Here is a 14,361-nt window from a genome sequence, read left to right as displayed (position 1 = left end):
TAGAATGGAAGCTATTATTATATGCAAAGTCTGCTAAAGAAAAATGTTGTTCCCACTAACCACCAAAATCCATCACACATGCGCGAAGTATATACTCCAAAACATGAATAGTCTGCTCTAATTGGACATCAGTCTGGGGTTGAAATATTGTATTAAGATCCACTCGAGCACCCAACTCATCCTAAAAAGTCTTCCAAAAGTGAGATGTGAATATAGAACCTCGATCTGAAATAATAGACACAGGCACACCATACAGACGAACAATCTCACAGATATAGATATGAGCCAACCTCTTAGCACTGAACGAGATATGAACCGGAATAAAATGAGTTGACTTGGTCAATTGATCCACGATGACCCAAACACTGTCAAAACTATGAGATGTACGAGGCAAACCAATTGCAAAGTCTATGGTAATTTATTCCCTCTTCCACTCGGGAATGGGAAACCCTGAAGCAATCCACCAAGTCTCATATGCTCGACTGTCACCTGTTGACAACATAGGAAACGAGCCACAAAATCTACTATATCTCGCCTCATACCACCCCACCAGTAATATTGCCTTAAATTATGATATATCTTAGTCACACCTGGATGGATAGAATATTTGGAACAGTGGGCCTCTTCCAAGATCAACCTAATTCAATCACCTACTCCCGCCATACAAACTCGGCCCTCAATTCTCAAAACTCCATCTGAATTAAATGAGGCTTCCTTAGCCTCCCCACTCAACACCTTTATCTCGAATCAACCTCAACCCAACATTATCAAACTAATGAGCTTAAATTTGCTCCATCAAAAAAGTACAGCCTCCACAAATACCAAAACACGCCCTGGTGTCGAAATATCAAGCCTAACCATCTGGTTAGCTAACGACTGAACCTCTAAGGCCAAAAGCCTCTCCTGGGATAAAAGATGCGCCAAGATACCCATGCTAGTCAACTTTTGGCTCAAGGCATATACAACCACATTAGCCTTGCCCGAATGATAGAGAATAGTCAAGTTATAATCCTTAAGCAACTCAAGCCAACGGCGCTGCCTCATATTAAGATCTTACTAGGTGAAGAAGTACTGAAGGCTATAATGATCTGAGAAGATCTCACATGGGACTCCATACAAGTAGTGCCTCCACAACTTCAAGGCAAACACAACTGCGCACAACTCCACCAAATCATGGATAGGATAATTCCTCTCATGAGGCTTCAACTGACGAGATGCATAAGCGATCACCTTTCCCTCCTACATTAACCATCACCTAACCCAATACCAGAAACATCACAAAAGATGGTAAAACCCACGCCCTCCTTAGGCAAAGTCAAGATAGGAGCTAAAGTCAACAAATTCTTGAGCTTTTGAAAGTTCATCTCACAAGTATCGGACCATTGAAAAAAATCTTCTTCTAGGTCAACTTGGTCAATAGAGCTGTAATAAAAGATAAACCCTCAACAAAATACCGATAATAACCCTCCAAGCCAACAAAATTCCAAGTCTCGGTGGGCGAAGTAGGTCTAGTCCAATCACGAACTGCTGCAACCTTGGCTTGATCAACCATAATACCCTCTTTAGTCACCACATGACCCAAGAAAGAAAGAAACTCCAACCAAAACTCGCACTTAGAAAACTTGGCATACAACTTCTTATCCCATAATCTCTGAAGCACAATTCATAAATACTCTTCATGCTCAGCCTCACTCTTGAATGACACCAAGATATCACCTATAGATACAATAATGAAGGTGTCGAGATACAATCAAAACACTCAGTTTATCAACTCCATGAATGCGGTTGGGGCATTGGTCAACCCAAAAGACATGAACAAAAAATCATAATGACCATATCGAGTCCAAAAAGTTGTCTTCAAAATATTTGAAATTATAAACCTTAACTGGTGATAATCGGACCTCAAATCAATCTTTAAAAATACTGCAGCACCCTGAAGCTCATCAAATAAATCATCGATGCAAGGAAGAGGATACTTATTCTTAACTGTCACCTTATTAATTTATCGATAATCAATACACATCCGCATAGACCCATCATTTTTCTTCACAAACAAGACAGACTCACCCTAAGGTAAAACACTAGGTCGAATAAATCCCTTATCCAACAACTCCTGCAACTGATCCTTCAATTCTTTCAACTCTATTAGGTCCATCCTATAAGGAGAAATCAAAATTGGCTTGGTGCCCGGCTCAACACCAATAGCAAAATCAATATCTTGATCCGGAGGCATACAGGCAAGTCTGTAGGAAACACATCCATAAACTAACGAACAAAATCTAAGGAAGGAGACAATACAACACTGGTGTCACTAATATGAGCCAAGTAAGATAAACATCCCCTCTCAACCAATTTATGAGCCTGAATATAATAGATAATCATTTTAGGAGCCGAATGAAGTGCACCTTCCAAACTATCCTTGGCACACCCGGTGAAGATAAAGTCACAGTCATAGCAAAACAATCTAAGATAACATGATAAGGAGCCAACCAATCCACACCCAAAATAACATCAAAATCGACCATATCTAACACAAGTAAGTCTATCAAAGTCTCACTCCTGTCAAAAGTTACAACAAAAGATCGGTACACTCGATCCACCACTAAAGACTCACCTACTGGGTAGATACACGAATAGGCATGGCAAGAGGCTCACTAACAAAATCAAAACCCGAAGCAAAATATACTGACACATAGAAGAAAGACTATCTGGGATGAAATAATATAGATTCAGGTTTAAAACAAATGGGGACGCTACCTGTAATCATAGCATCAGAAGCCGCTGCCTCAGGCCTGGCTGGTATAGCATAACACTGATCACAACCACCAGTTGCCTAGGTGTCCCTACAACCACCAACTTCCTGAGTGGCCCCATGGCCACTCTCATGAGCTTCACTACCTCTGCCCCTCGCACCTCTGGTAGCTCCTCTAACCTTTACAGATAAAATAGGAGTAGCCTATATCACTCGGCGGGGACAGTCCTTGGCCATATGGCCAATCTCATCATACATATGGTAACCTCTACAACCAGTCCCAATATGAGAAGATGCAACCATGCCCGAACGGCCACCCTGAACTGCTAAACTAGAAGATCCACCACCTAAACTCTATAAATCCTTCACTAGCCTACCATGGTATCTATGAAAACCTCTAAAATCACTACCTCAAAAGGTCTGACTCCTGAACTCACCAAAATATCGCACCTTCTTGGTGCCTCCCTGAGATGCACTAAGAATATCCTCTGTCATCTTAGCATGATCCATAATACTCTGAAAAGAATCCCCAAGCACAACCATCTGAAACGTAGCTAACTGAAGGAAGACATCCAAACCCTTTACAAACTTTTATGTATGCTCAAAATCGGTGGAAATGCTATCATAGGAATATCTGTACAAGGCATGGAATCATGCCTCATACTCAACAACGGTCATGGAGCCCTGCTCCAAATGATCAAACTCGTCTTGCATACGATCTCTCAAACTGAAAGACATAAATCTCTCTAAGAAGACATCAGCAAACTAATCCCAAGTCATCTTAGGCGAATCATGGGGTCTACAGCTTACAAGCAAACTCCACCAATCTCTAGCACCATCTCTCAACTGATAGGTCATATAAGCAACACCATCCATGCAAAAAGAGTGAAACACAACTCAGAACACAAGGTATGAAAGAATTTTGCATGATAAGGAATAAAATGAGGGAAGTTTCCTAAAGATGTCTTATAGCCTCTCAAAGATAGATACAGACATCTACGTACCGATCCATGAGACTCTATTAGACATCTCGTTCTTACACCGTTGAGACCAATAAAACCTGGCTATGATGCCCTAAAAAATAAGGATCATGATGGCACTTGTCGCGGCATACCTTGACATGTAAGCCTATCACCCAAACTGAAACAAAAAGAAAAAAGATAGAATCCCAAGGTAAGGCTTCTAGAATGAAGTCAAACCATATAAGTAATCATAACAATGCAGAAAGAATTTATCCAAATTACCAATCATGCCCAAAACTAGGTGTCAATAGTGTAAGAACTACTAATACAATTCAAGAGTCAAATACATCAAAAAAATAACCACAAAGGAATAATATTTGTCTCCGAATACTAATAAATACATAAATACTATAGAAAGATAGAGGTGAACTTCAGACGCATGAATGTCCAATCGCTACCTTGGAAGCTCCAACAATCGCTCGAGTCAAGCAAGATGAGGCACACTCAAGCTAAGACCTGCACTGAAAGGGTGCAGTAGGTATGAGTACGGTCCACTTATACTCAGTAGGTATCATAGGTCAACCAAGAAAAGTTGTAAATAAAGCATACAAAATATACACTAAGGGCATGTCACCTGCAATCAGAAAATGTTCCACAACAGTAGCTCACACCGCTTGCACTAACAGTTCTAATATATCACATATATTGCAACATCACAACAAAATAAAATACAAGTATGATTTATATCACATATAAGTAGAACAATGGAGAACAGGTAAATACAAGATCATCAAATATAAGTAAAGGAAGGTAAGCCAAATACATAGATGACAAGTCAATATGGCAATACAACACAACATAAACACAAAAAAGTAAATGCAATGTATATGATGATGATGATTCACGAGGTCATCGCACAACCTCCGAGATCGTCGCACAATCCCTGTATACACCTACGGAGCTAAAGCTTCCTGACGTAGGAACCATGGGGGATCGTCACCTCATATACAATTCACATATCTCATATCTTCTTTTCAACACATCTCTTAGAAAGGATTTTATAAGGTGTTACAACATCTCCTCCCCAGCACATCCCTCGAGGAGGGCTTTAAAAAGAGGCTGCCACGGTGGTACCAATGTTTCATGAATGAGTATGATATGAGGGTATAATGCTCACCACCAAACACAATGAGTATTTCCACAACCAATCACAGTGATATATTTCCACAACCACGTGAGCCGATATTCATTAATTATTTTTGTTTCATCCATAAATTTCCACATGTCTCATATAACAACAAGTATGAATATATCACAATACCAATGGTACCACATTAGAAATTTCAACAACACAATATAATTACTCACATATATTCAAGGCTATTAATATCACATATCACCATTTAATATTCAAGGCTATTAATATTCAAGGCTATTAATATCACATATCACCACACGGTCCCACATATCACATAATATCTCAATTTTGATAATTACATCACATATAAGCCCCACACTGGTACAACACATAGATAGTCATTTTTCTTGATTAGTTTCCACCCTTAACATACATTTTGTACCACCATTTACTACTCAGCCCAATCTTAAAGAGTTAAGTCGTAACCTACCTCAAAAGCCGAAATCGGTCTACTACACTTCGAACCCATGACCTTACATTCCATGAATGATCCCAAACTCTTCTAAAAATATCAAATATAAAATCTACGCGTCAACACAAAACCAACGACACCCATATTTACTACTTTTGGCTTGGGGTCAAAACGGACCCTCAGAACGGGTTTTTGAAAAAGAAGAGCAAAATTAAAACTTTACTTCAAAAATATGTTCTCCATATTTTTAGGAACCTACAGCTGAAAACCCAAGTTAAATTGAGTAAAAAACGAGGTTTAAATTGAAGAAAAAATATTTTTGAGCTTTACCAGGTAAAATCTTTAAAATACGGGTTAAAATCAAGAATCGGAGTTGTTTTGAGTGTTAAATTGATGAAAAAATAGTAATTATACGATAAAAACATTATTCAAGTGAAAAGGAGTGAAATTGAGGTTTAAAATCAAGTCCTAAGATTTTTGGAATTTTGAGAATTTAATCAAGAAATTACTAAGAAATGGGTGAATTTTTACCTTAAATCCGTAATAGATTCAAGAAATAGGTGTTAATGTAGATATCCAAGCTGCTACAAGCTTCACTTTTAAACTCTCACACTATTTTAGGGTTTAACTCTCAAATGACAAGATGAAAAATTAGCAAAATAGGCCAAAAAGGGAAAAAACTGTTATTTATGGTGGAAAAACTGCACTATTGCAGATTTTTTTAAGTCCAAACGGACTTTGACGGGGTATTCAGAATTCGTTCAGAGTCTGATATACACAAATAAACTATGCAACCATATTAAATTCGACGTTCCGGATGCGCTGGAGAAGTCGGATTTTTGAAAAAATATCGTTTCCAAAAAATTGGCCCCCAAAACTCAAAATTATAATTTTTCAAACCGAGGGTCGAAATTAGATTTAAAAGCCGTAAAACTACACCAAATATTCTACCACCCAAAAATCGATGTTTTGTATCTGCTGGAGAAGTCAAATTTTTCATCTGAGATTGTTTCGACCAAATGTGGGTCCCACACCCATATTTTCAATTTTTCAACTTTCCGACCAATAGGTCGAAATGAGCTCGGGTGCATCGGGACCCGAACCAAAGGTCTACCTAGCCTAAAATTGATATTCCGGAGCTGTTGGCATAGTCCATTTAGTCATCCGTCGCACGGATCAAAAGATATCCCCATAAATCTAAAATAAGGCTCTCGAAGCCATCAAAACCACAATATCACAAAAATGGTACCAAAATGTATCGTAAACTGTGCCAATCACCCCCACACCTCCGAAATATCACAATGCCACTACGGGAAGGGATAAAACAGTCAAAAAAATAAAAATATATTTGTATTTGTATATTAACAAGTATATGAATCATTTGTATTTGCTTAAGTCTATCATATACAAATACAAATATATCGTTTGATATAAATGTAATATTTGTATTTGAATTGTTCAATTTGTATCAAAGAATATAACTTGTATTTTATAGAGACGTATAAATACAAAATGCAAATATATAAAACTAGTAGTATGAATTATATATAAAATACAAATACAAATGTATTATGAGTAAATACATATTGGTATATTGATGATCAAATTTAACAATTTCTCCTTCCCAGCTTTTTTAAAAAAAAAAAAAAAAAGAGAACGAGAAAGAGAGAGGAGAGAGGCAATGATATAGAGGGAGAGGGGGAGCATGGACGGACCTATAGTAGCGGATGGGGGTGTTGACACCCAATTTTGACTCGACTTTTTTCTTTAATTACTTTTTTATACTTCTTTTTCTAAGTGATTTTCTAAATAAACACATATTTTAATTTTATGAATCTTTAGAAAGAATTAAAAAGAGGGTTTATTTTTTTAAAATCATGTTTTAAATATTTTAATTAAATATAATTAGCTATTTAATATTAAAAATCACACAAAATATATTTTGATACTCGCGTTCTAATTTTTCTTCTAATTATATTTTCATAGCATATTATTATTAATATTATTTTATGTAGCAGCTGACAATTTAATCCGATTTTGACCATTATTTTCATACTCTTAATAGTGTGAAAAGAAGATCTAGCTCCAAGTTATTTAAGAATAGTGGCGTTGAATTTCTCGACCCTTTGTGTGTGTCTTAATCACGAAGTTATTTAAGTTAAATGCGTTAGTGAAATTATTGATATAATTAAAATAAATTAATTAGGATATGATACGGGCCAAATGGCCATACTAGCTTTTGTTGACATCTTTGGAGGCCAACACATAAAGACTCAAGACTTGGTCACCGCGAGGACACAAGAACATGCATGAAGGATCCGTTTTGAGCATTTCATAAAGCAATTCTAAGTGTGGAAGATAGCGTGGGGCTTACCTTTGATGCCAACCCGAGACCACAAGTGTTGAAGCATGACCCCGTGGTTTTGGAGCATTAAAGAAGCTCCCTTCATTAAAGGTATTTTAGGGATTACACATGTTGGAAAGACACTCTATGGGTGCCCCTTTTCATTAAGGGTATTGTGATCATTTTGTTATGTAATAAGTTAGGCTATAAATAGAAACTTATTAGTCTTATTTTAGTTAGTTTTTGGAGGATGAATATTTGAGACATTGAAAGTTCTCTCTCTTTGAGAGTGTAGTTCTTAGTTTAGGGCTTGGAAAAGCCAAGATTAGTGTAGGACTTGGAAAAGCCAATATTGCAAATTGCTTAGAAACAGTGATTGTAAGGCGGAGTTGATTCGCTTAGTGGTCACCATAAGAAGATTGGTGTTTGTACTGCGGGTTTAAGGGTCTTAATGTTTGAAACACATTTTGGTTCTTGTTCTTCGTAAGTCCTCATATCATCTTGCCTATCCTTTATTTTTCTTGCAATATTTGTGTTTGTTTCTTGTTAGTGTGTTCATGATTTGTGGAGTTTTTGTGTGGTTGTCGTGTTGTTGTTCCCATTGTTCTCTTGTTGTTCTTGTGTGGTTGGCTGGTTGTTGTGTTTCGTGGTCGTTCCGTTATCAGGATAAAAAAAACATTGATAAAACTGACTTTAGTAGAAAATAAGAAGTATTTGGGTCAAATATAAATCAATCTCAATTTTATTTAGAAAAAATAACATAAATATACACATTAACTTATTATATTTACACAAATCTCCACCCTTACAAAGTACTTACAAAAATTTCAACTAACTATGTATCTTTGTGAATGTATCAAGAACTAATTATGTATCTCAACAGATTCAAAATCGAAAAAAAAATATCGGGAGCTAATTATATATTTTTGTGGGATATATTATGCATTTCGACAGACCTAAAATCGAAAAAAATGTATCGAAAGCTAATTATGTATCTTTACAAAAGAAAAAATGTATTTTTGTTCGATGTATCGGGAGCTATTTATGTATTTCGACAGACCCAAAATTAATTTTTTAATAATCATGCAAAATATTGGAATTTTTCGCAATTAAGCTTCAAACTGTCGGAATTTATGTTGTTTGCTCTTTTATTTATTCAAGCTCATTTTCCATTGGGTAAACTACATAATGACTCTCATAATGGGTGACTTTATTTTTTGTCCCCCATAAAAAAGTCCTACAAAACTAGTCTTTCTTTTTTCATGTACAGGACAAATATCTATTTGCCCCTGTATATCTCAAATATTTCTAAACAACTCCATACTTATTTATCTTCAGCTTTTTTTTTATCTTTTTCTTATTTTACGTTGATTTTTATTTTTTAGTTTTTAGTTTTTCTTAACCCTTACTTTTTTTCCTTTTCGCCTCTCAACTTCTATTTTTTTTTTCTCTTTTTTATTTTTATTTGATTTTTTTTTATTTTTTCTAAAAAAATTTTTTTTTTTTTTTTTCTTTGGTTTATTTTTTTTCTTTTCTATTTTTTCTTTTTTCTCATCCTTTATTTTTGTTTTGTCTCTTTTTTTTTCTCAACCTTTATTTTTTTCCTGTTCTCCTCTCATCTTCTATATTTTTTTAATTTTATTCTTCTCTTTTTTATTTTTTTTATTTTTATTTTAAAAAATATTTTTCTTTATTTTTTTCATAATTTTTTATTCTTTTCTTCGATTCCTTCCAAACGATAAGTTATGACCCAGGAAAAAAGTTGACAATATCACATTGTATCTTGATTTATGATATGTTCTATAAATTTTGCCTTAGAAACAAGACTTGGGACTTTCAAACAACAAGTTACATTTCATGGGCAAGAGTTGGCATTATCACATTGTATTTTGATTTATGAGATGTTCTATAACTCCTACTTTAGAGGCAAGACTTATCCCATGGACTTTCAAACAACAAGTTATATCCCACGAGCAAAAGTTGACACTACCACGTTACATCTTGATTCATGAGATGTTCTACAACTCTTGTCTTAGAGGCACAAGTTATATCAAGGATTTTCAAATAACAAGTTACGTACATTGAGCAAGAATCAACACTACCACATTGTGTATTGATTTTGGAGATGCTCTATAACTATTCCCTTAGAGGCAAGAGTTAGTCCAAGGGCTTTCGAGCAACAAGTTACGCCCTATGGGCAAGAATTGACACTACCACATTGTATTTTGATTTCTGATGTTCTATAACTCTTGCCTTAGGGGCAAAACTTAACCCAAGGACTTTCAAATACCAAGTACTCCATATGAGCAAGAGCTGATACTACCACATTATGTTTTGATTTATGAGATACTTACTCCGTTTTAAAAAGAATGGTCTACTTTGATTTGGCACAAAGTTTAAAAAAATATAGAAAACTTTTGAATCTTGAGGCCTTAAATTAAAGTTATATCAAATGTACCAAAATGTCATTTAATCTTGTGGTCCTAAACATACCATGTGGAAAGTTGTAATTAAAGTATTGCCAAAAAAGGAAAAGGGTCATTCTTTTTTAAATGGACTAAAAGGGAAAGTAGGTCATTCTTTTTTAAACGGATGGAGTACTTTATAGCTCTTAACTTAGAGGCAAAAATTATCCCACAAGTTACGCGTCATGGGCAAGAGTTGAAACTACCACATTGTGTCTTGATTTATGAGATGCTCTATTAGTCTTGCCTCTTAGATAAGACTTAGCTCAAGAACATCTCAAAAAATCACGTTACACCCAATAAAAAAGTGTTGACACTATCAAATTGTGTCTCTATTTAGAGGCAAAAATTATTCCAAAAGACTTCCAAACAACAAGTCATGTCCTTAAATTTACTTTGATGTCAGAAAAAAAAATCTCTTTACGGATTATCCAACTTTCTATTTATTATCAAAATATAACAGAATTTGAGAAAAAAGAAAATAAAGAAGAAAAAAATAGAGAGAAAAAAATTAAGAAAAAAAAAAGAAGAATAAAAAATTAAAAAAATAATAAAGATTGAGAAAAAACAAAAATGAGAAGAAAAAAATAAAAATAAAGTTTGAGAAAAAAGACAAAAAAAAGAGAAATGATAAAAAAAGGTTGAAACAAATGAATTAAAAAGGAAAAAAAGAGAAATGAAGTAATAGATAATGTTTGAGAAAAAAGAGAAAAAAAATAAAAAAATAAAAAAAACCTAGACAAATGAACTAAAACATAAAAAAATAAAAAATAAAAAAAATTAAGGAAAAATAATAAAGAGAAAAAAAGAAGAAGAATAAATAAAAATATAAGTTGAGAAACGAATGAGCATGAAAAGTTTAAAAAATATTTGAGGTATAGAGAAACAAAAATGTACTGTCTCTAATCTCTAACCTCTAATTTATATCTATACTATATTAAAAGTGTGAAGGGTCTTACAAAGCCCCTCATTAAAAGATGTTCCAATAGACAAAATCGTCTTTCACCTTTTTATTAAATTATTAATATAATATTAAATATTAATTATAATAAATATATTAAAAGTAAAACTCATAAATATATGAAATTATAATGTCAAGGTTTTCTAATTAAATTAAGTAAAAGTTACCGAATACAAATTTAGTACATATATTACTATTGGCGAAATAGTCTCGTGGACCCTTGTACTTGTCCGAGTTTGTAAAGTGAATATCTTTACTTAACCTTTTGTCATCTGAACTTTTAAACTCATCAAAACATAATATTTTAAACCCTTGTTTCATCCAATTAATATGAGTGTAATACACTCGGCTACACGTGGCATGCAATGTCATTTTAAATGACACGTAGGAAATAAAATATTCAGAATATATATAAAATATAAATAATATTTAAAAAAAAAAAATAAACTCCCCCATCCCCAGCCCCGCACCGCTTCTTCTCCTTCTTCGTACCACCCTCAACCCATATTATTCATCAAGGGGTTCAAGTTTTGTTTTACTTTCTAAAACAATTCTTGAATTTGATTTTCGATTTGTGGGTTCAAGTTGAAGATTGAAGTCTTGAAATGGTACTAGAGAACCCATTTTTATGGGATTTTGCGGGTGGAGATGGCGGAGGGACGGGGGGGTTTAGGACATGAAAGGAAGAAAGAGAATTAGGAATTTTACAGAGATGGTGAAAGAGATTTTTAGTAATGAAAATGGAGGAAAAGGGAGTGGGCTGTGTGTGTGTGTGTTAGACAATAAAAAGGCGGAGACGAAGATGTGAATGGGGGTGGGAGATGGGGGGGAAGGGAACGGCTGGCTTGTGATGGTGGTGCTGGGTGAAGGTAGGCATAGGAGGGGATAGCTGACTGGTGGTGGTGAGAGGGGGGGGGGTCATTGAAGAAGATGGAATTTTTTTTCATTTTTTAATTTACAATTTTTCTTAAAAAATATTTTAAAGTCAAAAATTTGGACTTCACTCGCTGAAAAACACGTGTAAAATACGTGTTTTTCCAAATCATCAATTTAATGTTACATATGTAAAAAAGGGCTTAAAATATTCGTTTTGAATGGATTAAAGGGTCCAAATGACAAACGTGTAAGTAGAAGTATTTACTTTACAAATCAGAACAAGTACAAAGGTCCAAGAGACTATTTCGTCATTACTATTTGTAAAAAGATCTTTTTCTTTGTTATATGTAGTTTTTTTTTAATCGAAGTTGGTGTCAATAATGATAAGTACGTGTAGTACTATTTATCAAGTTAAAAGACTTTCTTTTTTCATAATTTGTTTAACCAAAGTTGATTAAGAATTGTTTTTACCAAATAATATTTCTTATGTATAGTTTTGAAATCCAAAAATTTCTGATTAAAGGAGATAAATACTTTTGTAAAAGAAGTCAATATTGTACATTAATTTAGACTTTGAAATCTATTGAAATCCTTATTTGATTTAGGTAGGAAATCATAATATTAGCACTTCTAAATTCATTAGAATTTTTTCTTATATAAAAAAAATTCCTGGAATTCTATTTATATAATATTTTGAATCAAACTTTACAAAAAGTTACACTTATTCTTGAATGAGAAGATGCAAGGCATGGAGCGTGATTCCATCCATGTTGATGTTGGGTTGTATGCAGATAGAGAAATAGGAGAGCTTTTTAGGAACAGAGAAATATATATTAAATTATTTTAAATTTTTCATCAATAATATTTAATTTTAATAGGTACCTAATTTATTATGTATGTTCAACTATGTATTGAATTTATCCTTAGATTAGAATCGTATATCTAATTATACATCACTAAATTAACATCAAGTTTACAAGAACATTTAACTTCAACTTAAGAGTTGTTACTTTTTTTAAATCGTTTTGGTTTGTATTTTGTAAAATTATGTATACCATTTAAAAATTACCATTGACAATTCAAATTTTGTATCAAATAATTTGGGATAAACGTGCAATGTACGTTTTCATGGACTAGTCTATATCTATATCTATAATATATTAAAAGTGTGAAGACTCTTAGAAAAGTGATTTGAAATTTTTGTCCTTCATTAAAAGATTACAAAACTGTCTTTTCACTATTTTCTTCAATTTATTATTTAATTATTTTTTATTATATTAACTAAACCTCCTAATATATATGAGACTCCTAAAATATAATTAATTAATATTTTTTTCTACTGTTCAACTAGAAAAATACTCCTACAATAGAAGTCTATTAAGAAAATACTTCTATAAATATACGTAATAAGATAAGTACCTCTTGAATTTGTAAGTAAGTCTTCTTTCTTTTTTTCCTTATGAAATTATTCTATGAATTGTTATATATTGTAAAAATAAATTCGTCAAGGACAATTGGGATTTGGGTTCAATTTGCATCTTTATTACTTCTTCTTTTTTTCCAAGTTAATTAATATAATTCTCAATATTTGTATGGTCTATTTCACATTTATGTATGTTCTTTTGTTTTTGTTTTTTCACGGAAGTTGAGGTTGATGCTTTGTTATATGCATCTTGACATTGTTGTAAGTATGTCATGTTAATATTTATATTCATTGAATTATGTATGTTCTTATGGAGTATTTTGTTAATTTGATGCTCTCTCGATTTTTTAACTTTACAGTATACTTTGATCAATTAAGGTTAATTTTTTTTACTTATTAGGAGAATATGATTTATGCTTATTTAACTTGATTTGGCTGCAGGTCTAGATTGATGGATGCTTGATTTTCTATCCATCAACTTCTTCATTGTTCTTGTCAACGTAATAGAATTCAACGTGTGTGTATATATGTATCTTTTTTGTTTTCATTCAAGTCATTCTTTAGGGTCAAAGTTTTCACTCATGCGAAAATTATTTTCAGCAAAATCAAAATTGTGTGATCACTATTGTATTATTTTGTTTTAGTTTATAGGTCATAGATGAATGTCGGTTGGCGTTGAAGAATTTCTTGTGTAAAGGTTAGGTTTAATTGTATCGTTTTTATAACTTTATTATCTTATTGTTTTATTTTAATTTACAGATGGTAGATGAATGCCAGTCGATTTTGAGAAATTTTTTAGGTAAAGGTTAAGTTTAATTGTATTGTCTTAGCATCTCTATTAGTTTATTATTTTGTGGTAGTTATAGTTCGGAAATGAATGTTAATCGGTTTTGAGGAATTTTTGTGTGTAAACTTTAAGTTTAATTGTATTTTTTTGATATCTCTTTTATCGTATTATTTTATTGTAA

Source organism: Capsicum annuum, chromosome 5, assembly GCF_002878395.1.
Source record: "Capsicum annuum cultivar UCD-10X-F1 chromosome 5, UCD10Xv1.1, whole genome shotgun sequence".
Classification (NCBI taxonomy): Eukaryota; Viridiplantae; Streptophyta; class Magnoliopsida; order Solanales; family Solanaceae; genus Capsicum; species Capsicum annuum.
The sequence above is the reverse complement of the archived record's forward strand: the minus strand, read 5'-3'. Positions refer to the sequence as shown.